Below are 27177 nucleotides of genomic sequence, written 5' to 3'. Positions count from 1 at the left end.
AGAGAAACCAAAGAATGAAAAATAATGAAAGAAAATACAAAACTACCTGATACCATCAGGAGAGAAAACATAAGAATAATGGGCATTACTGAAGGTGAGGAAAAGGAGCAGGGACTAGAAAGCATTTCAGACAAATAGTGGACGAGAATTTCCCAAATCTAAGGAATGACCTAGAGCTTGGAATTCAAGAAGTCAACAGAACACCCAATTACCTCAACCCAAAAAGGCCTTCACCAAGACACAATGTATTAAAGTTATCAAAAAATCAATGACAAAGATAGAATTCTCAAGACAGCCGGGGAGAAGAAAACGATAACTTATAATGGAAAACCCACTAGATTATCAATGGACTTCTCAGCACAAACCTTATAAGCCAGAAAGGAATGAAATCAAATATTTAAACTGTTAAGTGAAAGGAACTACCAGCCTAGAATAATGTATCCAGCTAAGCTCTCCTTTAGATAAGAAGGAAAAATTAAGACCTTTCCAGACATACAAAAATTGAGGGAATTCTCCACTATGAGGCCTGCACTACAGGAAATCCTGAAAGGGGTCAGCTCACCTAAAACAAAATTACCAAAAATAAAACATAATTAGGAGTAAAATGACTATCAGGCAAATAGAAGCAGAGGAGTGCAATCCTTACTAAGAACAGGGTATTATAAGCTTAAATAATAAGAAGAGAATTGCTATAACAAGATAGTAATGAACATTCAGCGTACATAGGGATAAATTGAGATAACAATGACTGAAAAGGGGAGGATTCAAAGATCCAAATTCACAACACTGAATGAAGATAAGGCATGCACAGAAGAAAATGGATGAAAATAAAATATATACATAACTATCCTTTTCATATTCGTAATAGTAATCACATACCAAAGATTCAGAACTGAAGTATATAACATAAAACAAGAAGAACTAGAGGCAAAACCCACAAAAGCGAATCAAAATAAAGAAAACAGAAACACAAGGACAAGGAAGCAATAGAAACACCGAGCTACCAGAAAGCAAAACATAAAATGGCTATAAGACAACCTAAATGTGAATGGACTGAACTCATCAATAAAATGGCACGGAGTTGCAGAATGGATCAAAAAACAAAACCCAACCATATGCTGCCTCCAGGAGACACATCTCAGTTCCAAAGACAAATATAGACTCAAAGTGAAATGGTATAAAATGATATTTCAAACAAATGGCATTCAGAAAAAAGTGGGAGTAGCGGTACTAATATCAGATGAAATAGACTTCAAAATAAAAAGGTAAAGAAAGATACTGAGGGACACTTCATAATGATAAAGGGAATCATGCACCAAGAACACATAACACTTATTATTATCTATACTCCCAATCAGGGAACCCCGAAATATGTAAAACAATTACAGAACTAAAGAGAGAAAGAGACCAAAACACTATTGTAGTAGGAAACTTAAATAGCCCACTGTTGGATATAGACAGGTTATCCAAACAGAAAACCAATAAGGAAATAACACCCTTAAGTGACACATTAGTCCAATTGGACATAATTGACATTTACAGAGCCTTCCATCCCAAAACAGCTGCTTATACATTCTTCTCTAGTGCACATGGAATATTCTCAAGAATCGACCACATACTGGGACACAGAGATAGCCTCAACAAATATAAGAGGGCTGAAGTCATACCATCCATATACTCTAATCATAATGCTTTGAAACTAGAGATCAACTGTAAAAAGAAAGCGGGAAGAACCACAAATACATGGAGATTAAACAACACGCTACTGAAGAATAACTAGGTCAGAGAAGAAATAAAAAGAGATATCAAGAGATACACAGAAATGAATGATAATGATAGTACAACATATCAAAACTTTTGGGACACGGCAAAAGCGGTCATAAGAGGAAAGTTCATATCATTACAGGCCTATCTCCAAAAATGAGAACGAGTCCAAATAAACAACCTAACGCTTCCTCTTAAAAAACTAGAAAAGGAAGAACAAATGAAGCCTAAAGTCAGCAGAAGGAAAGAAATCATCAAAATTAGAGCAGAAATAAATAAAATTGAAAACGAACAGACAAAAACACTAGAAAAAATAAATGCAACAGAGTTGGTTCTTTGAGAAGGTTAATAAAATTGACAAACCCCTGGCTAGACTCACTAAAGAAAAAAGAGAAAGGACACAAATATACAAAATCAGGGATGAAAGAGGGGAAAATACGACTGACATTGCAGAAATACAAAAGAACATGCAAGAATACTATGAAAAAGTATATAATAACAAATTTAATAACCTGGAAGAAATGGACCAGTACTTAGAAAAACACCATCTTCCTAGACTGAATCAAGAAGAACTGGAAAATCTAAATAGACCAATCAGCAGCATGGAAATTGAAACAATCATCAAAAACCTACCAAAAAGTAAAAGTCCAGGACCAGATGGCTTCACCAGTGAATTCTACCAAACATTCAAAAAAAATTTAATACCTATTCTCCTCAAACTCTTCCAAAAAATTGAAGAGAAGGCGATTCTTCCCAACTCATTTTTATGAGGCCAATATTACTCTGAGACCAAAACCTGGTAAGGATAACATAAAAAAAGAAAACTACAGACCAATATCTCTCATGAACACAGATGAAAAATCCTAAATAAGATACTAGCAAACCGAATACAGCAACATATTAAAAAGATTATACACCACAATCAAGTGGACTTCATCCCAGGGGCACAAGGATAGTTCAAAATATGCAAATCAATTAATGTGCATAAACAAATTTAAAAATAAGAATCATATGATCATATCAATTGATGCAGAAAAAGCCTTCGACAAGATACAGCATCCATTTATGATCAAAACACTCAACAAAATCGGTATAGAAGGAAAGTATCTTAACATAATACAGGCCATCTATGACAAACTCTCAGTCAATATTATACTTAACGGTGAAAAACTAAAAAGCTTCCTTCTAAGATCAGGAACAAGGCAAGGCTGTCCACTATCACCACTGTTATTCAATATAACATTGGAGGTCCTAGCGAGTACAATCGGACAAGATAAAAAACATCCAAATAGGAAATGAAGAAGTCAAACTGTCGCTATTTGCAGATGACATGATTCTCTATATAGAAAAGCCTAAAGATTCCACAAGAATACTACTAGAAACAATAAGCAAATACAGTAAAGTATCTGGATACAAAATCAACGTTCAAAAACCCATAGCGTTCCTATACTCCAAAAATGAAGTGTCAGAAAAAGAAGTGGAAAAGCTAATTCCTTTTGCAATTGCAACAAAAAGAATAAAAGACTTAGCAATAAATCTAACAAAACATGTGAAGGACCAATATAATGAAAATTACAAGACTCTATTAAAAGAAATCAAAGATACAAAGAAATAGAAAGATATTCTGTGTTCTTGGATTGGAAGAATTAACATGGTTAAAATGACCATATTACCTAAAGCATTACAAAGATTTAATGCAATCCCCATCAAAATCTCATTGGCATTTTTTAAAGAAATAGAACAAAAAATCATCAGATTTGTATGGAAGCACAAAAGACCTCGAATTGCCAAAGCCATCCTGAGAAAAAAGAACGAGGCTGGAGGCATCACTCTGTCTGACTTCAAATTATACTACAAAGCAACAGTAATCAAAATGGTATGGTATTGGCAGCAAAACAGACACACGGACCAGTGAAACAGAATCAAGAGTCCAGAAGTAAACTCACATTTATATGGGAAAATAATTTTCGACAAAAAGCCAAAAATATACAGTGGAGAAAGGAAAGCCTCTTCAGTAAACGGTTCTGGGAAAACTGGAAAGTCACCTGCAAAAGAATGAAACTAGACTGTTGTCAATCACCACACACCAAAATTAACTCAAAATGGATTAAGGACCTAAATATAAGACCTGAAACAATAAAATGCAGAGAAGAAAACATAGAAACTAAACTCAAGGACCTTAGACTTAATGAGGATTTTATGAATTTGACCTCATAATCAAAGGAAATAAAAGCTAAAATAAATCAATGGGACTACATCAAACTAAAAAGCTTCTGCTCAGCAAAAGAAATTGTCAACAAGTTAAAGAGACAACCATCCGAATGGGAAAATATATTTGCAAGCAACATCTCCGATAAGGGCCTAATATCCAAAATATACAAAGAACTCATATGACTCAATAACAAAAAACAAATGATCCAATCATAAAATGAGCAGAGGACCTGAACAGACACTTCTCCCTAAAGGACATACAAATAGCCAACAAATATATGAAAAGATGCTCAACATCGCTAGCTATTAAGGGAATGCCAATCAAAACCACAATGAGATACCGTCTCACACCTGTTAGAATAGCTATAATCAACAGGACAAGTAATAACAAATGCTGGAGAGAATGCGGAAAAAAAGAAACTCTCATACACTGCTGGTGGGACTGCAAATTGGTGCAGTCACTATGGAAAACAGTATGGAGGTTCCCCAAAAAACTAAGAATTGATCTACCATATGATCCAGCAATTTCTCTACTGGGTATTTACCCCAAAGACTTGAAAACTCACATCCATGAAGATATTTGCACACCAATGTTCATAGCAGCATTATTCACAGTGGCTAGGACATGGAAGCAACCAAAATATTCTATGATAGATGATTGGTTAAAGAAGCTGTGGTACATATATACAATGGAATATTACTCAGACATAAGAGATGAAATACTGCCATTTGCGACAACATGGATGGATTTTGAGATAATCATGCTAAGCGAAATAAGCCAGACAGAAAAAAGCTGAAAATCACATGATATCACTTATATGTGGGATATAAACCTCAAAGCAACAAAGGAACAGGACAAATAATCAGAGACTTATGGACATGGACTATAGACTAGTGATTACCAGAGGATAGGGGGTGGGGAAGGAGGGGGTAGGTAGATGGGATAAAGGGGGTCAAATATAGGGAAATAGGGGGAGGGTGAAGTAGGTAAAGAGGATCAAATATATGGTAGCTGAAGGAAACTGGACTTTGGGTGGTAAACACACAATAGAATATACAGATGTCAAATTATAATGTACACCTGAAAATCACATAATTGTATTAACCAGTGTTACCCCAAGAACTTAATTTAAAAAAAAATAAATAACTATAATATTTTGTCTATCTACAACACTAAAATACACTAAAAAGAACTCATTAAAATACTAAATATTTCTCATAAGCCCTTTAAAAAGTATTCAAAGGAAAATCCCATAGTCTTACTCTAAAAATAAACAAAAATTAATTTACCAACAAAGAAGCAAGTTAAAAAAAAAAGAGTATCTCAGCAACAAAACAGAGAAGTAATGTCTTTAGGTCTCTCAATACCCTTGTGGGTGGTAACTACAGACCAGAAAGTTCCACACATAAATTGCTAACTCCCCCGAGTTTAAAGCCATGGTAATTAGGTTCATTATCTTACATGCTAATGACAGAGAAAATAAGTTTGCAGTGAATAATTCATATACTACCAGCTCTCACTGTGATGCTCATTGCTAATAGTTTATTTACAGTACAAGTTACACTGCATTTTTTCTAGTTTAAATTTATTGCCTAGATAAACAGGAATCATTTAGTATGGAAATCTAATTTACTATCAGTAAACGATAACAATCTTAAGCATATATTGGTTTGTATACTTGTAGCATAATTTTTACTCATTCATAATTACTTATAATGATAAACTACCATAAGAATGTCTTATAGAAAGGTACCTATATCGATATAATTATCCTAATGATATTGGATAATGATGATTACCCAAAATGATTAACTGATATCAACAAATTACAAATAGCTTTAGTAACTCATATTTTCAAATAAGTTTAATGTCACTACATTTCTTATTTTAAAATGTACATATAGATTATTTTGGAACTTTAAATATGAAAGTATAAATGAGCTGCTTAGGTTCTTTATTATCTAAATACTTAATGTAAAATAATATCAAGTGTAAGATTAAATTCAGCGACCTATAAAATACAGTTGTCTTCAGTTTTTATCCAGTTTGTAATTTATATCATGCTTGCTGTATTTATGTTAACAAAGTAAAGATGAGGTAATTTAAATCTTTCAAAATGACTTACTTATAGATACTTGCAATAACTCATAATGTACATATAGTATGAAAACTTTTATATCACTATGTACATGAATAATTGTGACTTCACTATCACTAAATCAGATAGATAAATGTTTTCAATAAATTTTTATACTTCTACAATGATTCCTTCTAAAATAATTTTATTTCTAAGCTAAAACTTTTAATATGCAGATTACATCAATGAAGACAGTTCAGGTAAGGTTCAGGTGAAACTGCAAAATTTCAGTGGCTTAAAACAATAAGGTCTTGTTCTAGGCTTACACTAGATGTTCATGAGTTATCTACACAGGCTCTACTCCATGTCTCTTCATTTCAGTACCCAAGATGATGGAGCAATCACCATCTCAAACTCTGCCAGTCATCATAGCAGATGGAAAAAGAGAGCTCTGGACAGTCTTACACTGGGTAATTAAATGCTCCCGCCCAGAAAAACACATTTCATTTCTGCTCAAAATTCATTAGCTCAATTATCTGAAAAAGTTAAACCTTGCAAAGTTTAAATCTTTAAAATTTCAAAAATAATTTTTTTCCTCAAAGACATCTACTTCACTAAATAGGTTACAAAGATAGGTTAGATAATGTTCATGAAGGTCTTTGAAGACAAACAGCATTCGAAATTCCTTTTTTGTATTAATTAACTATCAATCAAAACAATCAGTTCTTGACAATCCTGCCAAAAGTATAACCAGGATAATATCAAGTACCCTTTCAAAACTGTAAATTTGAACAATCATGCTTAAAACCTTCTAATTTTTTATCATTGCCTTCCATAAAATGATCCCTTGCCTGCTTTTCTGTCATCTGAGAATACTCAATACAACTTACAAAATGCTCCAGGGAGACAAAACTAATAAATACGTTGCACCCAGGCTTCCATGCTTTTTAACATGCTGTCTCTACTACAGTGCTTTCTCTGCCACCTCCACTTGATGAAATCCTGCTCTTCCTTCAACTTCAGTTTATACTCATCTCCACTATGCAGTTTTTTTTTTCACTCTGATCACCACAACCCCCAAAGAATTCTGTACTCCCTCAATACTGATTCCACAGATCCGCTAACTGTTCTTTCACCGACTAGATTATGAGCTCCTCAAAAGGAGACACTGTCTTATTCACCTCTGAATCCCTAGCACCTGACATTTAGTGGCTAATAAATAAATAAATGTCTAGAAAAATAAATAACATTCCATAGTGCTAAATGAGTGGTGTTAAAAGAAAAAAATATGCTTTGATAAATGAAGAATAACTCTCCCGATAATTCATGAAGATATAATTTCAATAAATGTTTCCTCAATGAGTTCTTTACAATACCTAAAAGCTAGAGTCAATTTGTTAATGGCAATTCTGATAAAACTAAAGTTATATGACATTCAGTTCATTCTTCTTTCCTTCATTTCCCAGACTATTTCAGCTAAGATTTACTTAATTCCAGGAGCTCGAGAGGTTCTAGGGGTAGCATTAAGTAAATAGAGATGTTGTCGATATACACATCAGATAAAAATATACTGTTCATATTTTGATCACTGATGTCTCATCTAATTTTTTGGTAGTTCACTTTTACCATCACCATAATAGGAGGGCCGATACTATATAGTGTAATTTTATAGTAACATAATTCATTGTAGTTATAAAAAATTTGGAACAATTATTATCCATTGGGCATAAAAGTGTCAACTGTGTTTTGCCTTAAAAATTCTTTTTTTGAAGTGCATTATAGAGTAACAGTTTTCAAGTTCAAAACAATTTAACATTAAACATTTTAATTAATCAAAAGCAAACTGACATTAAATCAGATTTAAGAAAAAATAAGGAAGTAAAAAATAAAGAAGCATCTTTGAATTCAGTTGTTGAATCTGTAAGGGTAAATACTGAAAATACTGTGCAAAAAAATTAATAAAAGTTATAAACTAAGTATTATAGTGATATTTTGTAAATGAAAGATTAAAATCTTCAGAAGGAAAGACACTTGGAAAAACAGCATGTTCCACATTCCTGAAATATTTTCAGAGAAAGAAAAAAGACAAAGTTAGTTCAATTCTTAGTCATTCTTATTATCATTTAGTTGCCTAACTCATAGCTAAAGAAAATGACTCACATAGCCAATGAACATATTTTTACTTTTAGCAATGTGGAAACAGAGAATGTAATTTTTTGAAAGTACATTTTTTTAAATAATGAAAGTGCTGATAAATTAAATGCAGTATCTTCCAGCAATGATATAATATTACGTAAAATCTGTACAACTACAGGATATCAAGAAAGTGTTTATTTCTCAGTTTTAGTCTGGCACAAATTTCATGACCCAACTTGATAGGAATTCTTTCAACTTATGTCAGATACATGTGGGAAAACCATTTAATGTAAGATTTTTGTATTGTAGAAATTCTAACCTCTCATACAACTGGTTTAAATATATTTATTGAATTACAAAGTGCATCACTGAGCAATATAAATTAAAGTAAAAAATTTTACATGGATTATAAGTGATGGAGCAGCAAATATGAGTGGAAAAAGAGTAGAAATATTCTTAAAAATTAGGAGGCTGCTAACAAAGAGTTGGTTGGAATCACTGTTTCATATAATAAAGCTTTAGCACAGAAATTCCACCAACTCCCAAGGGTAAGATGTAATAAAAGCTGTTAATGTAATGAAAGGAAGCTCAGTGAATAGCCGACTTTCTAAAACATTTTGTTCAGAGATTGGAACTAAACATACCCACAAAGAATACAATATTAAAGTACATTTACTGCTGTTGAGAAAGAAAATATTAAGGAGAGGAGACAGTATGACACGCAGGAATAAATTCAAATGAATAAAAATCTCATCTGGCAAATATTGTTGAAAAACTGGGGGACAAAATAGGCATATTTGATTATTTCTAATACTCTTTAAGAAATAAATGTGAAACTTATAGGGAACAAGTAATGGTATATTTTAATATGTCAGACATACCTAAGGATATCAAAAGACATTAATGTCACAGTAAATAAAACTTAAAAGTAAACACCCTAGTTACTATATGTTCCCAAGCTTACTTAAGGGAACATGATTAATGGAAATAGTTTTGAACTAAATGAGATATACTGTAACTTCTTATTTATCTGTGTAAAAACATTTCATGATTAATGTCTGAAATGTGAAACATTAAAGAAAAACATTTATATAAAAGATCTATTTTTTTTAAGTCTTGAATTAATGATTACATTAAATTTGATGCCCAAACAGAATAAATTATTTTAGATTAGGACCAGAAAGAAATTTCTATTGTTAAACAGAAAGAGCCTATTACCATTGACAACAACCTACTAGGATGAACAAGAATTTCAAACTTGATTTAATTAAAAACATAGGAAAGCAACAAGTTCAATAGTGTACCACATAAATTTATTGCATTGTTCTTGCATGCAGTGAATCGGAATGAATTTATGAATAGATAAGAATATCTACTATTCCTGTTTCAATTATAACTTAACAGTAATGCAAGCCTAACAATGGCTTTCCTTCGTACTTCAGATAGAGGATAAACACTTTAGATCCCAGTTAGTTTTCTTTCGGTGGTAAATATGAAAAAATCAAAAGTCCAATTTAAAATGGCCTAATAAATTTCCTTTTTTCACACAGCCTAGGAAATCTCTTCTAATTTCATGTAAGACTTAGTCATGAGGCAGGGTAGCTAGCTTTAAGATTGGGTAATTTAGCAGCTCAATAAGATCATTAAGGATAAAGGTTCTCTCCGTCTTTTTATTCTACCAAACAGTGTTTTATTTTAAATTCAACTAGCCCTCATGTGATTACAAAATAGCTCCCACAATTCAAAGCATCCATCAAGATGGATAACATCCAGAAATAGAAAAAATAATCCCTTTCTTAGAAGGTCCTCATGAAATCACCCCTCATGTCTCATTGGCCAGATATGAATCACATGCCCATGTCTTCTCTGATTACTAGCACAAAAAAATGGGACAACTATGATTGGCCTAGACTAATCAGGATTTACTCAAGTCACATGGTAGAGGAGTAGCCCCGCCCTCTGCCCCTGCTACACACACACTCAAAATAAGGATCTCCCACAAGGATGACAGCAGTTATGAATGCCTGTTGGGTAAACTTTGTATTAAGTAAACTGGATAGCTTATCTTGACATTAATTAAATTAACTTAGCTATGATTATAGGGCCAAGTTAGATGATGTCTTTAGATCTATTATAGCTCTCATGTTCTATAAGACAGGCAAAAAAGCATAGTGGTTAATAACCTGGATTTTAAAGTCAGACTGACCTGGGTTTAAATACCCATCCTGCCGCTTATTTACTGTAAAATCTTGATCAATATACCCTCTCTTCTGAAAATCCAGATAATAGTAATATTTAACTCATGCTGCTATGGGAATAAAATAAGATGATGAATGTAAAATGCTTAGCATTTTAGCTAAGCTTCATAGGAAGCAGTCAATAAAGTTTAACTCACTCAATGTTAACAAATATTATTAGTCTATAATATACATAATTACTGTAATTTTTGTACCACTAATTTAGAACTTGTGATAACTAAAACATTGCTTATTTCCAAACCAGTACAACTGATTCCACCTCCCATATTTTATAAATAACAAGCTGAGAATTTAAGAGATTTCATGACATACCTAATAGCTATCTCTTCTAATTCTTCTCTTTAACAGGTATTTCCTCCACTTACAACTTAAATATCTCCAGTATTCCCTTAGATTTATTCCTCGAAACTCAACATCACAGAACGAAATTCATTACTTCCCCCAAATTATGTTGCTTCTTTCAAAAGTTAATAGCATCACCATGTATCTATACAGATTCCAAAGACAAAACTTGAAAATCTTCCTGGATTTTGGATGCCCTCTCTTATCTATCAGTCACTAAATCCTGTCAATTCAACCTCTGAATTTTATATATATATATTTTGTTTGTTTGTTTGTTTTGTTTTGTTTTTTAACACCTACAGCACCTGATATTCCTAGGTGGTCTCCCATCCAAGTACTAACTAGGCCCAGCCCTGCTTAGCTTCCGAGATCAGATAAGATCAGGCACATTCAGGGTGGCATGGACATAGACTCTGAGTTATATTTTGAATCCAGCCCATATGTTCCAAAGTCATTACTGCTACCCTATAAGAGATCCTCATTATCTCATTAATATCTATTACAAAGAGTTTTAAAACTAATAGACCTGCCTCCAGCCTCAACTTCTCTCCACTTCATCCTGTATTCTATCAATTATCTTTGTAAAATGCAAACTAAGCATGTTTGCCTGCTTAACAATCTTCCACAGGTCCCACGTATCTCTCATGTAAAAAATCCAACAACTTTAGCTTAGTATATAAAATCACTCACAATTTGGCTCCAACCTACACATGCAGTTGCTTCTCTTAACTCTCCTTCCATGACTCACAGCAGTTATCACACTGTATGATAGCTAGCTATTGCTCGTCTGTCTATAATTGGAGAAAGTGAATTTTTTCACAGGAGGATTATATCATATGAATCTCTACATTTCTGGTATGTATAATAAATATTTAATAAGCATTAACTGAATGAATAAATAGTGGCAGAATAAGAACTCAAGTCATAAAACTCCAAGTTCTAAGCTTTTTTACATTTTGCTAGATATACCTATTTCTTATTTAAGAAATTTAATGATCAAATCTGTCTTCACCCTAAGACTGTAAACTATGAGTGAAGGAAAATTACTGTCTGACACTCTGTCCTCCAATGTCTAAAATAGACTTTACAGGGCTTCACTCATTTATTCCCTACCTGAACCTGTAGTAATTTAACTTAACTCCTATGCCAGGCCTTCAATAAATGTCTGATGAACAAATAAAACTCTGTGTGTGTGCGTGTGTGTATACAATAAGACATGATAAGATCTCAAGTTTTTTTGAAAGTATTAAGAATATAAATGATATACAAAGATACATGCATAAGCACAGAAATACAAACACCCACTAGCAAATGAAAATAAAGCCAAATATTTTGCTATAGTCCATTTACTTTTAGTAATAGTAAGAACATGTATTTCCCTCTTGTATACTAAGAAAAAAAAGAGTTTAAGATATTAGGCTAGATCCTTCTCTCCTCCTCCCTGTAAACATTAATAAGTTATACAATATGGCATGTTTAATGCAGTCATCACTTTAGTGATTATATTACAAAGGACCCTACCAGTTATGAAATCACCAATAACTGAGGAAATTTCACACAAATATTAGTTATAGAATACTCTGTTAGAATATATGGAAAAGTAGGCAGGAAAACAGTGGAAACTAGAGGCAGAAAATATTTGTGATCATAAGCAAATAAGAAAATATGCCCCAAAACATCATCAATTCAATGAGTATCTTCAAAATGGCTCTTAACTTCCTTTCTAATGTTTATTATACCTTTCTCTTCCAAAGTTCTGCTACCAATCCATCATCTCTTGCAAGAAAAGGAACAAACAAAACACACACTCCTAGGAGAATCGATTATACTCCTCATGGCGAGTCCACAGATCCATAAAGTCTTCAGGTTTATTGACTAGTTGATATAAAAGTGAAATATATCTGCTAAACCAATTGCCTTTGAAAAATAAACTCTTATCATGAAAATAGTTATTTTCAACAAGTTATACCCAAACACATAATAATAAAAGAATCTTAAAGGTCATCTAACCCAATTAACCCTATCTCCTTGATTCATTCACCAACATTCTTACCAAGTAATCCAGTCTATACTTTAACACCTCCTGAGAAAGAACTCATACTTCCAAAACAATCTGATTCTATTCTTGTATTTCTTTACTACTAGAAAGTTTTCCTTTATTGAGCTAAAATTATTCAGTCTGTTTCATCTATGTACTGGTTCTTCTATCCCTGAGGTCTCACAAATAACTCAATAAAATTAGATTTTCCATATGAAGGAAACCCTTCAAACGAAGAGGGCTATCATATATATCCTGATTCTCCTTCTTCAAGTTAAAACTATCTGGTTTTCAATCTGTCTTCATGACATTTTTAAATTCCTTTAATAATTAAAAAATAATAATAATAAGGGAATGTTTTAGAATCCACTCTGTCAACCATGAGTTTCAACACGAGAAATAATGCATATCCACCAAAAGAGTACTATGGAGTTATTATCCTTTTAATTTATGAAATCTAAGAATAGGACACCTTGTTCTCCTATGAGTGGACTACCATAAATGTCCAGGGAAGCTCGTAACCAATGTTTTAATGTTGATTAGGGGTGAAAAAGTAAATAAGATAGTAAAAATAAGTCTGTAAAATATGAGGCTACCTCTTTGGCCTCAACTTTACATTTTTGACACTAAGTCTACACTATTCATGTATTAATTCCCTTTTCCTGCTAGAAAGTTTATACTTTATATCAAGGTTATACTAGACATTTTATGTGGGTTTTTTTAAAAAAAAAAAAACACACCATTTTCTTGTAGGTGAAATTAAGTCAATATTCTCAATTTATTCATATACTTAGTTATAAGTATATAGTTAAAATATCAAACTGAAAACAGCTTAAGGAGCTCGGAGTTGGTATTAAGTTTCAGAATATCTAAAAAGCGAAACACTAGTAAAATCAAAGCAGTCAGAAGTCAGTGATACAAGTATCAGCCAAAAACTGGCTGAGTGTACTTGACTAAACCACTTAACCTCTCTGGGCCTCGGAGTACTCTCATCTGTGAAATAAAGATAAAGAATTAGGATCAGAAGTTCTCAAATGCTTTGATCTCAGGAACTCTTTACATTTTAAAAAAAGTATTAAGTACTTCAAAAAGCTTTTATATCTATTTCTGGTTACCATATTAGAACTTAAAACAAATTTTTTAAATGTGCATTTTTATTTTTTTAAACCATAGAACCATTAAATGTCAACATAAATAACACTTTATAAAAAATAACTATTTCCAAACTAAAAAACATTAGCGATAAGAGCTAACATTGTTTTATAATTTTTGCAAATCTCCTTAATGCCTGACTTACTAGAAGACAGCTAGATTCTCCTATGCTTACACAGTCCCAACAATATTACAAGTCATATAACCTCTGGAAACTATTTAGATTCATGAGAGAATGAGAATAAAAAGGGCAAACGATGTCTTGGTATCATTTTGAAAATAGCTCTAACCTCCCAGATCCCCTGAAAAGGTCATATGAACCCACCCCGTTACCCCCACACACGAAAGAGGCCCTGAACTACATTTTGAGAACTGCTGGACTAGACCATCTTTAATTCTCAAGAGCCATATGAAACTGGACAGATGACAAGATTTCTGACTTTTTAAAAAATTTAAACACTTATCTCTAACAATACAGAATGTGTCACTATTATGATTCGAAGAAATTTCAGTGAGATGGTCCTATTTAAACAAACTATAAAAAGCCATCTCAGTAAAGCATATGATAAAAAAATAAAGATAACTCTTTGTTACCATGGAAATTTCTACAGGGAGGAAAAGCTATCTAAGTAATTTCCTTTGTACTTTAACACTACTAATAATACTTGGCATGACAAAATTGCTCTTCTACTATAAGTAAAGTACTGTGCTAAGTGGAATGAGGGAAACCAACCAGGAAAAACTTTACAGTCTTGCAGGAGAGATCTGATGTATACTCTAAAACTATAATACAAAGTTAAAAAAAAAACAGACAACTGCTCTGAAACGAGTTAAGATAAAGCACTATGGTGGTTCATAATCTTAACAGTATCATGAGAATGATGTTAATATAATTATGATTATATTATTCATTCACAAAGTCTAGGAACACAAGAAAATCTATCTTTATATATACTAGCCTATAGAGATATGTTTCATTCACTGAATTCAAAGTAATACATGTACCTTTCTAGAGGAAAAATTCAGTTGTAGGAAATAAAAGCAAGTTTAATCTCTAATTTCACAAACAGCAATAAAATCGTTATTGGCACAATCAACAATAACTTTGGCAAGTAATTTTAACACAAGGCATCAATCTTATGATTAGACACAACCACAACTGGAGTGATAATATGATCAAAAAAAGTAAGTACTTTAAAATCTTAGAAACACTGACTGAAGCTTCCATTCTTCACTGAAAAGTATCTATATTTCATTATTTATCCATATTAATATAATGGATGGTCATTCAACTGCGACATGTAAATGAATAGTGCACCACATAGTTGCTTTCTTCCTAATATACAAATTTAGAAGAGCAATCTTTCCCTTAGTAAAAATAATGAATTCAAGCCTAATTTTCTCTCCTTAATTGGGAAATATTAAAGAACACATAAAATAATCAAAATGTTTCCCTTAATTTGTAAATAACTGTAACTCAGATTATAATATTAGTATTATTTATTTTAAAATGTAAAGAAAACTGAAACATGACTTTTGGTAACATATCTTCTTTTAAAAATAATTATATTTTTCATGCATATGGAGCTAAGATATTTAATAGGATTCGTATTATATCAACCTTGAAAAGAATCTCTATTTATAGCCCGGGCAAAATGATGTAGCTGATAGAGGCTTTGTTCATCCCCTCTTACGACCAAATCAAAGTTGTAATGAAAACACGGAGCAAAGAGCAAGCAGAGTCACCTGGGGTCTAGATAAACAGAAGCAAAACAACTAGGGAAAGAAATAAGACATCACCCTGCAACAGTAGGAAGCAAGATGGGGTGAAGATATGAGGCTGCCCAGTACTGAGCGGCTGAGTGGGACAAGGCTACAGCAGCTGCAGCCAGCAGCTGCAGACTCCTCTTAAAGAGGCCATGTCCACGACCAGACTTTCACGGTGACAGACTCGCTTGCTCTGAGCACCAGCACCAGGTCGGCTGCTCTGGGGGTACCAGGGACTTACAGGGGAATACTGAGTTGTTGGAGCCAGGGCCAGAGGCAAGGCTTTCTCCTGAGCAGAAGTGCTAAAGGTATCCATTGTTCCTCTGTTGAGCCCTCCCTGCTCCCAGTGTGTGGATTCAACACTGCCATAGCTGAGACATCATCAAACTGGATAGCACAAGTCCTCCGCCCAGAGGATTCCCTGAAACTCTGCCTCCCCCAAATCACAGCCCTACCCAAGGCACATTCAGTTCTATCTTAGGCCAGTCCAGTGCATCTTGCTAAGTAGCTCCAAGACCCACGGTGGTGGCAGCTGGTCTAGGTTTTTGGCGTTGCTTCTTGAGGCAACTATAAGCACAGCATTAGTGGACTGCTTGTTGAATCTTACCAATTGGACCCAGAAGGGCAAAAGCTGGGGCGGGCTAAACTTGGCCTGTAGCTGAACCCCTCTCAGCACTGTGCCTCTGGACACCTACTACACAAAGTCATGCTAATAAGTCGAGACTTAGGAGCTTTGATTAGTACACAGAAACAGACACAGAAAGGCAGCCAAAATGGGAAGATAAAGAAGCAGAAACCATATGAGAAAACAGAACAGAAATCCAGGAATAATGGAGTCAAGCAATCTAACAGATGCAGAGTTCAGAACACTGGTTATAAAGATGTTCGATGAACTTAGAGGAAGTGTAGATGAACTCGGTGAGAACTCCAACAAAGAGATAAAAAATATAAAAGTGGAAATGGAAATTATAAAAGGGAACCAGTCAAAAAGGAAGAATACATTATCTGAGATGAAGAGTATATTAGAGGAAATCAATAGAGTGGATGAAGAATAGGATCGAACGACCAATATAGAGGATAGGGAAGCCAAGGACACTCAATCAGAATGGCAAGAAAAAAAGATGCCAAGACTGTAATAATTTAAGGAACCTATGCAACACGATTAAATGTCGTGTCGCATAGGTTCCTTATGTAAGCTCTCTGGAGCTTACAAGTAGCTGTCATTTTTCCTCATTATCTAGCACCTTCCAGATGCAGCATTTCTTCTTCTCGTGTAAAGGAACTGAACACTTCAATTTCTCAAAAGAAACTATGCAGGACAAAAGGGCTTGGCACAAAATATTCAAAGTGATGAAAATCCAAGATCTACAACCAAGAATATTTTATCCAGCAAAGCTATCATTTAGAGTCGAAGAACAGATAAAGAGCTTCCCAGACAAAAATTAGCTAAGGGAATTTATCAGGAAATGGATGGACTTCTTTAAAAAGAAAAAACATGTATCAAAAACAGGAATAAAGAATGGTAATAACTACATTCGTAACAACAAGTACCTCAAATGGAAAAAAATACAGCGTTCTAACCAAAAGATAGGGTGGCTGAATGGATAAGCAAACAAGACCCCTACATATGCTGCCTTCAAGACACTCACTTCAGATTAAAAGACACACAGACTAAAAGGAAGAGGATGAAATAAAATATTGCTTTGATGGACCTAGAGGGTATTGCACTGAATGAAGTAAGTCAGAGAAAGACAAATACCACATGATTTCACGTACATGTGGAATCTAAAGAACAAAATAAACAACAAAAATAGAAACAAACTCATAGATACAAAGAATATTTTGAGGACTACTAGATGAGAGGGGGTTGGGGGTGATGATGGGGATTAGGGGATTGAGTACAAATGGGTAGTTACAAAATAGACATGGAGATTAAAGTGTAGCATAAGGAAAGTAGTTAACAATGTTATAATAAATATGTAAGAGGGAAGAGGGGTACCAGAATTAGTGGGGTGATCACTTTGTGAGTTATACAGATCTCTAATCACTATGCTATACAACTGAAACTAATATAATATTGTATGCCAACCATAACTGAAAAAAAAACACACACATTGAATTGTACAATGTAAATATGAGCAACTAATAGTCTATTATATTTCAATAAAGCTGGAAAAAAGAAAAAGAAAAAAAAGAATCTCTAATATTTTTAGACTAAATAAAAGATTCACTGCCATGCTATTAACTCTAACGATAGACTATCTTTATTAAGATAAACACACAGTATTGAATATAAGTTTACATTTGGATACTTCTTTCCACTGAACTCCTCTACTCCCAAAACACTATGCCCCAAAATTTTAGGAGATCTTCCATACACGTTTTTAAAATTCTATATTCATTTATCCTCTTTATTTCCACAGACAAAACAGGTTAAATAGCACCATCTGGTGGATATCACCTAAGTTATAAAATAATATTCTACATTTACTGTATTAGTACTTCTTTAAAATTGCATAATAGGAAGTTATTATAAAGTACTATGAATTAATAAATGAAAAGCAGCTAGATTAGCAAGCATATGTATACTTAAAAACTGAACCAAAGTTGCAGCATTGTTTTTTAATTACTGAGAAGTTAACCATTTTTTTAATGGCATTAAAGATAAAATCTCCTCAGAACTCAACTTGTGGTCTAAGCCTAAAAAAGATGTCAATTTTTAATACAAAAATAACATATTTTTGATATAATTCAATAAAGAGGATAAGATATGAACATAATCTTCACAAAAGATAGTGCTGTCTATTGTTTATTTAGGGGCTGTTTTTTCTTTAATAGGTGTGTCTAAATAATCAACTGAAATTAGTAAGGCTGATCTCAAAGTTTATTAACAATAAAAGCTTTCTGAGTACTAATGGTGTGCTGGATAATGATCAAAACATAACTTAGCCATAATTTTATGAGCTAAACGAACATGTAAAATTATGAAAAAGAATATAAACAAACTGGAGACAAAATCAAAAATAAGGTTATTTATTTTGGTAAATTTCATAACAGTCTCTCAAAGGTGAAATGAAGAAAGAGAGCAAGATCAAAATACTAAAACCAAAGAAAAAGGTAGCATATTTCTTATATGTCCTTTTATCTAAAATGATAATTACATACTATTTTTCCCCATAATTACTGGTTAACCACACACTATGTTACACTATGTATATAACGGAAAGCACACACAAACATACAAAGATATAAGTCCATTCTCTCTGGAGCTTACAATGTAGCTCTCGTTTTTCCCCATTATCTAGCACCTTACAGATGCAGCACTTCTTCTCATGTAAAAGAATTGTATAACTTGAAATGTTCATACATGTGCAAAATATGCTGACCATTATTAACTTCTGCTTTAACACAAAAGATGTAAAGCAAAGTTCATCTCTGCCCTGGCCCTAAAGTGACATTAAACTCCCAACAACAGTACATTTGGTGAAAAATGTCCATATTATGTTGAAGTCTTTAAAATAACAGAAATGCTTATGGCTTAACCTGAAAACCATAGCCTGAAAAGAAAATCTAAAACCAAAGCCTGAGGAAGAAGAAGAGAAGAAAGAAATAAGAAGCAAATCAGTTTATGTGAAGAACCGCCAAAAGACTCCGAAATTTCTGATTTATGCTTTAAAAGCTAACATCATTTTCCTAAAATTCCTAAAACATCATTCTCTTAAAATTTAACTTCCAATTTAAGTAATACTCCATAATTCACAGGCATTTAATTTGATTCAACAGCATTTAATAAACAGATCTACGTACTATACACAAGAAGAACTGGATATGAAATAGTCACAGGCCTCAAGAAGCTTGTTCTAATATGGAAGAACTAATTATAGTACAACGAGAGAAACATTTATGAGCGGTGAATAGGGAACTTACTGGAAGAAGCAGCTAAGTTTTGAAGTTATCAGGCAGATGAGATTGGGAAGGGGTAGGGCAGCCACATGAAAAGACACATACAAGAATAAGCAATTAGGTCTTACTGGGGCTCAAGGTAGAAGGCCACTGACAGGGGATGGGATTAAAAGGGAAGGCCATATTGAGACCACCAAATGCTTCCAACTCAGGCTGATGATAAATCTGAAATTCATCCTGTGGTAGAGGAAGTCACTTTCCTCTACCCTTCTAGGTTCTTTCAGCTGATCTAATCATTAAATCTACAGGAGGCTAATTAACAAAAGAAAATAACCAATTTAATTATACACATATGTATGAGAACTCCACATACATGAGAGATTCAAAGATAGATTGGTAAAATGAGGTTTATATGGCATAAGAATGAGGTAAGGCACCTGAGGCTTCAGAAGGGAGAAGGATAATTCACAGGAGGACAAGAGGGCAGATGTCCGGAAATTAAATGTTTTCCCTGTCCTATAGATAGGTTTTAAAAAGTTATTTCTGGTGATAGCTCTTATGATGGGCAAGCCCCTCAATTTAAATTCTTTGAGAGAGGTAAAAGTTTTATTTGAGCCCACAAGGTCTTGATAACCTTCAGCTCAAAATATTCCACATGCCAAAGTAGCACATTTTGGTGAGGCCTGTTCTGAACCCCTTAGATCCATAGGCAATGGAAAACTATTAAAGTGTTTTAACAACATGATCAAGTGATGGGACAAAATGATGTTTTAGAAAGGGAGACAATCAGTAGGACAGAAACAAAAACATAATAAACATTAAAAGAAGAATGTGAAGTATAGATAGGAGAGGGGGTGAGATTGGAGGCAGGGTAAACATATGAGGTGCTACTATAACAATCTGGGCAAGAATTAAAAAAGAATGAGCAAAGTTGGAGACTTTAAGCATAATATTTATTCATTTAAAATGTATTGAGCTGCTAGAATATGCTTGGCATAGTGCCAAGCCCTAATGATACAAAGATAAAAATAGCTTTGCCTTTGGGTAGCTCATAATCTAGAGGAGACAAACAAAAACTATACAGAGAATTACAAAACAATCTAATAACTTTTCTAACATAAAAGCTTTCTCAACCTGTATTCAAACTAAAAAGCCATGGTTGGAAAATAAAGAACAAACCCATTTCTTTGAAAACAAGCAGATCAATTCAAAATTCAATATGCTTCCATAATGCATATATTGGGAAAATAAACACAATTTAGTAAAATGAAAATAACAATGGACTAAAAAGAAGACTTGAGTAATAGTCTTTTCCTTACCAATTATGATTTCTATGCTTCATCTTATTCATTAGTAAAATTAAAGGAATGGTACTAAATGTTTTCTACAGCTGAGAATATTCAGGAACCTAAGGGACATTTTCATTACTGCTATGAGAGAAGAAAGGCATAAATTCAGCATTAAATAATACCTTATGAATAACTTTGTAGACGAGAAATGGAATCATTCATTTGAAGTTGATAAAACACAATTTTTATCGCCAATAATTCTGCACATAAAATAGTCATAATCAGGGAGCCTTAGAACCGTAATACTCTAAGATTAAAAACAAAGGTTTTAAACAAAATTCCTATAGATTGACATTAAACTGCATGCTAAGCCATTTCTGAAATTAAATATGTAATAATGGCTTTATTTACTCTGCCTTACAAATGTGGACATTCAAAAGATAATAATTAATAACCGTAATAATGCTGTCAACAATACCAGTTACAGTCACTGAGACGATTCCCAGAATCCTACAGAATCCTACAGTCTTACTGATAAGTTTTGTTTTACAGTATCGATAAATCATTCCAGACACAATAAAGATAGGTAACAGACCTATACTTTTACCTAACAGTTTTCCATTATTGAAACCTGAAAACAACAATAAAAGTGCTTCATATCATAGCATATTCATTTTTCCAAATAACAATGGGCTTACAAGGCTAAATTATTACACTTTTAAAATACTTACTTTACAAAGGCCCACATAAAAGAATTATGAAAAAAATACATACAATTTTAGAATACACTTTACAGACCACGAATCTAAAGTAAAAACAGAAAATTCCCTCAGTTATACAAACTAATGGAAGACTGAAACATTACACATACGTTCTCAATCAAGTCAGTCAACAAAAAGTCCTAGGAATACAAAGGACAGTTTCTATCCCAAAAAAATGTTTAATCACATTCAAATATCTGATGAGGAGTCCAGTAGAAAAAATAATGAATTTATACTATGTTAATGCCTGAGGGCATAATTAGAATAAACAAGAGAAACAAATAAGAAAGATGCAAATGATCACAGTTAAAAATAATATGATAGTCTTGAAGAGAGGCTAAAATTACTCACTCCTTGGGAATATTGTAAAATTAGATAGTATTATAATCTTTAAGGAATCGTTACATTAATACTATTATTTTCCAGGTCTCACATATTAACAAAATGAGCTTTGCAGAGAAATGAAAAGCATAAAGATATACAAATATTATAAAAATTAAGGCAGAACTTAGAATGTTCTTCATATACAAAGCAAATTGAATTTGTTTTAGTTATTACAAACTAATTGACAGATATATTAATTAGAATATTTTAATTATATAACCACCTACTAACATTAAACAACCTTAAACATAATAAGTCCTAGAATATAAGAATATAATGCTTTTATTCTTTCTTCAAGGTTGATTGTACCCATAGTCATCACTTTCATCCATGACTAACCTATACCTCTTTGCATAGGAGATATATTCTTCACTTTATGGAGAAAATCTAACCATCTTTATTGAGTGACTCAATAAAATAATTCCAAACAAGAAGTTACTGACTAATAATTTATAATAGTCTGAAATAAAATTCCCCAAACTACTAAGATTTTAAACAAAAAATAAACAATAAATAAACTATATAGTCATGTGTATGTAGCTTAACAATGGAGATAAGTTCTGAGAAACGTGTCAATGGGTGATTTCATCATTGTGCAAACATCACAGAGTGCACTTACACAAACCTAGATGGTACAGCCTACTACACACCTAGGCTATATGATATAGCCTATTGCTCCCAGTCTACAAGCCTATACAGCATGTTACTGTACCAAATACTGTAGGCAATGGTTAATGTAATGGTACATATTTATATATCTAAACATATCTAAACCTAGAAAAGATACAGTAAAAATATGATATAAAAGATTTTTAAAAATGAGATACCTGTATAGGGCACTTACCATGAATGGAGCCTGAAGGACTAAAAGTTGCTCTGGGTGAGTCAATCAGTGAGTGGTTAGTGAATGAGAAGGTCTAGGGCATTACTGTATACTACTGTGGACTTTATAAACACTGTATACTAAGGTTACACCAGATTTATAAAAAGAAAAAACATATTTTTCTCTCTTCAATAATAAATTAACCTTAGCTTACTGCAACTTTTTTACTTTATAAAATTAATTTTTCATCTTTTCAACTCTTTTGTAACAACACTTAGCTTAAAACAAAAATACAATGTACAGCTGTACAAAAATATTTATATCCTTATTCTACAAGCCTTTTTCTATTGTTAAAATTTTGGGTTTGTTTTTTTGTTTTTTCTTTTATGTTTTAAACTTTTATGTTAAAAACTAAGACATAGACACACACATCAGCCTAGGCCTACGCAGGGTCAGGATCACTGATATCACTGTCTTCTACCCCCACTCCTTGTCCAACTGAAAGGTCTTCAAGGGCAATAACACATGAAGCTGTCATCTCTATGATAACAATGCTTTCTTCTGAAATACCTCCTGAAGGACCTACCTGAGGCTCTTCTTAAAGAGGTGTCATTATTTTCAGAAGTATGTCCATGGTGGTTTGCTTGACTTGTTTCTCTTTTCATCATAGATTTGCTTGTAAGCAGATAATGCATCATGAATATTTCTCTATTAATGGAAATCTTTCAGTATTGGAGTTCATATCTCAAACCTTTTAAGGAGCTTTTGAGATTTGAAAAAACTTGTTAAATCCTTCAATGTGAGTTTTCTTGGGGATTCTTCTACTTCTCCTGAAGTTTCCTTTTCTTTTGCCTCTTCGGCTATGAGTTCCCGTTCCAGTTCTAATGACTCCTCATTAGTCAGTTCCTCAGGAACTACCTCTAGGAGCTCCTCAATGTCATCTTCATCCACACGCAGGTTAAAGTTGTTTGCCATCTCAACCAAAGACTTGTTGATTTGCAACCTCTCATCCTTGGCAAATCCTTTGAAATCAAGGACAAAATTCTTGAGTGTCTTCTTCCAGATGCTATTCGTCCAGTCCTTAGCGACATCATCCCAAGCCCAAGCAAGGTTCTGGATACAGTTACAGATGTAATCCTTCCAGAAATGCATTCAGTGTCTTCTGCAGTTGCAACGACAGCCTGGGCAAAGGTCCTCCTCAGGTAGTAGACCTGAAAAGCAGTTATAACTCCATGATCCATCTGTTGAATCAAGGAGGTGATATTTGGAAAGAGAAACAACATTTTGATATTGGGATGAAGACCACCAATAAAAAGATGTCTGGAAGTATTATCAACAGTAAGAAAAAATTTTAAAAGTATCTTATTAACCAACCAGTACTTCTCCATTTCAATAGCACGGCAATTCAAAAAGGCTTTTTGGAAGAGGAACTGGGTCATTCTTGGCTTCTTATTGCCCCTGTATTACATTGGCAGTGTGTGCTTATTGATATGCTTAAAGGCCCTAGGGTTCTCACTGTGCCAGATTACAAAGGGTTTCAATTTGCAGCCTGGAACACTGCCCCCAAGTAAGACTGTAATTTGTCCTTAAAAGCCTTGAAACCTGTCATTAAGTTGTCCTCCTATGGATGAAAGTCCTTTCAGGCATCTATTTCCAGAGTACAGAGTTCTCATCTACATTGAATATTTGCTCTGGCAAGTAATTTTCCTTCACAATCAGCTTACCTAGAGTTTCCAAACTTCTTAGGCGGCCTTCACATCAGCACATGCAGTCTCACCACTCACCTCCACATGATGTAATAAAGAGCAACTCTTGAACTGTTTAAACCACTCAGAACTAACAGTAAATTCAACATCATGATCAGGTCCAGCCTTTTTTTCAATGTTGCAAACAAATTTTTTGCTTTGTCTGTGACTGTCATGGTGCTGAAAGGAATAAGCTTCTTTGTTCAGTCTTCAATCCAGATCATTAGAAATTTCTCCATGTCTGATATAAGCCCTTCTAGAATTTTTGTTAGTTTCACTGGCTTCAATAAAGCAGAACTTTCACAGCTTCCATCACTATGTTCTTGTTCTTCAAGATCAAAGTTATGGTGAAATGGGACATGCTTGACTGGCGAGCAATAACCATCACTGATTTTCCACCTTTGTAGTCCTTAATCACTGTTAATTTTGTTTCCAAGTCAATCATTCAATATGGCCTCTTACTGGCAACATTAGTAGTGGATTTTGTACACTTAGGGTCCATGATGAACAAAACATTATGAGATTAAATCAAGCACACGAGAAAAGTATACAATCAAGAGATGCAGTAAACACAAGACGTATAACATGGCATACTGTTTTACAAACTTGTTTTTATAAGCAGAAAGACTACATTCTAAAATAATGATTAAACTGAGAACCCTAAGATGGCGAAGTAGGTAAATGCTGTGATTGCCTCCTCCCATGACCACGTTAAAATGACAACTAAACTATAGAAAAATTAACCTGGAGAACCATCTGAAGATTAGCTGAACAGAACTCCTATAACTAAAGATATAAAGAAAAGTCCACATCGAGACTAGTAGGAGAGGCGAAGACACAAAATAGGCGAGTCCAACTCCCAAGTGTCGTGGTTGAGCACCTGGAGGGATATCTCATCTTCAGAGGTCCCCCTGAAGGAGTGAGGGGCCCAAGCTCCACACTAAAGCTCCTCAGCCCAGGTTTCCAGTGCCAGGGAAAGGAGTCCACATAAAATCAGGCCATAAAAATCAGTGGAGATACCAACCAGCCAGGGAAAGATAAGTTGTGTGGCTTTAGGGAGAGTGCTGGAGAAATAGCCACCATTATCCCTGTATTGACTCTTACTCCTGTGAGGCCTGCAGGTGGGTGCCACCTTACTTGTTTTAAGCCATTCTCCCACACGACCAAATTTGAATCTGCAGCAGCCTGGTGAGCTCCACTCCCTCCACCCAGTGACTCTGTGAGACCCTGCCCTATCCAACTTGCAAATTGCCAGTGGCAGGAGGCTCCTTCAGCACAATCAATAGACCTCAGCTCATGCACCTCGGGAGACACTTTTGGTGGTGGGCCACTAGCCCCAACTGAAGCTGCAGTATTTCTTGAACAAATCTTGGTGGTGGGCCACTAGCCCCAACTGAAGCTGCAGTATTTCTTGAACAAGTCTGTGGGTCCGAGGTAGGCAGCAGCTGACCTTGGTATGATATGAAACTAATGCAAGTGGCCATAGGCTCAGTACTGGCACCAAATCTGTATCTGCACTAACATGGGGAATACAATTTGCACCATCCTGATGACTCCCTGGAACCCCACCTCATCCAACTTTTATACCACCCAAGGATCTTTCAGCTGCTAAGTCTTTCAGGCAGCAGGCAGGCAGCCTCAGGCCTTGGAGTGCCGTGGGCCTTTTGCTGAGCTGACCCAGGCCTGGTACTGGTGGCAGCAGGCCTCCAGTCACCATGTGGCCTCTCTCACATGTCTCCAAGTCCAGTACAGGCAGGGACCAACTGCAGATAGCTCTGTAGCTCCTACCAGGTAGCCCCAGGCCAGTCACAGGCAGCAGCTGACCTTGGCCTGCATGGGAGCCCCTCCCAAGGGACTTCAGAAGCAACACACCTAAAAACTGACATCGGACTCAACAGCACCAAATTAGCCCCACAAGTGGCACACCCAACGGGTGGTCTCAACAGGCACATGAGCACCCTGAGGCAAATCCTGCTGCATGGGAATAGCCCACACACAGCAGCTCATACACTGTGGGCATGGTGGTCCTCACAAGCAATCAGCCTGAGACTCAATCCCACCCACTGACATACCAACAGCAATCAAGGCTCAACTACAACAGGAAGGCACACACACCCCACACAAGGGACACTCCTGCAGCACCTGGTGCAGGTGATCAGGGAGACTACACCAATGGGCCACACAGGGTACCTACTACATAAGGCCACCCATCTAAGACTAGGAGATGTAGCAGATCTACCTACTGGATAGAAACAAACACAGAGAGGCAGCCAAAATGAGAAAACAAAGAAACATGTCACGAGTGAAATAACAGGAGAAAATTTCAGAAAAAGAACTAAATGAAATAGAGACAAGTAACCTACCAGATACATAGTACAAAACACTGATTAAAAGTGTGCTCAATGAACTTAGGGGAAGAATAGATTATTTCAGTGACAACTTTAAAAAGGACATAGTAAGCATAAAAAAGGACAAAGAAACCATAAAAAGAACCAATCAGAAATGAAGAATATAATAACCAAAATG

The 27177-nt window shown here is 34.4% G+C and overlaps 1 protein-coding gene and 1 pseudogene across 3 annotated transcripts in view; both read right to left on the bottom strand.

Annotated features, from left to right (window-relative positions):
- ADK (adenosine kinase) overlaps positions 1-27177 on the bottom strand; it is a 450870-nt gene that overhangs the window by 363034 nt on the left and 60659 nt on the right. The gene's annotated exons all lie outside the window — the stretch shown is intronic.
- On the bottom strand, positions 11083-11201 carry LOC120609911 (uncharacterized; annotated as a pseudogene).

This window comes from Pteropus medius, unplaced genomic scaffold (genome assembly GCF_902729225.1).
Source record: "Pteropus medius unplaced genomic scaffold, Ma_sr-lr_union100, whole genome shotgun sequence".
Taxonomy (NCBI): Eukaryota; Metazoa; Chordata; class Mammalia; order Chiroptera; family Pteropodidae; genus Pteropus; species Pteropus medius.
This window is presented reverse-complemented; position numbering and strand designations above follow the sequence as displayed.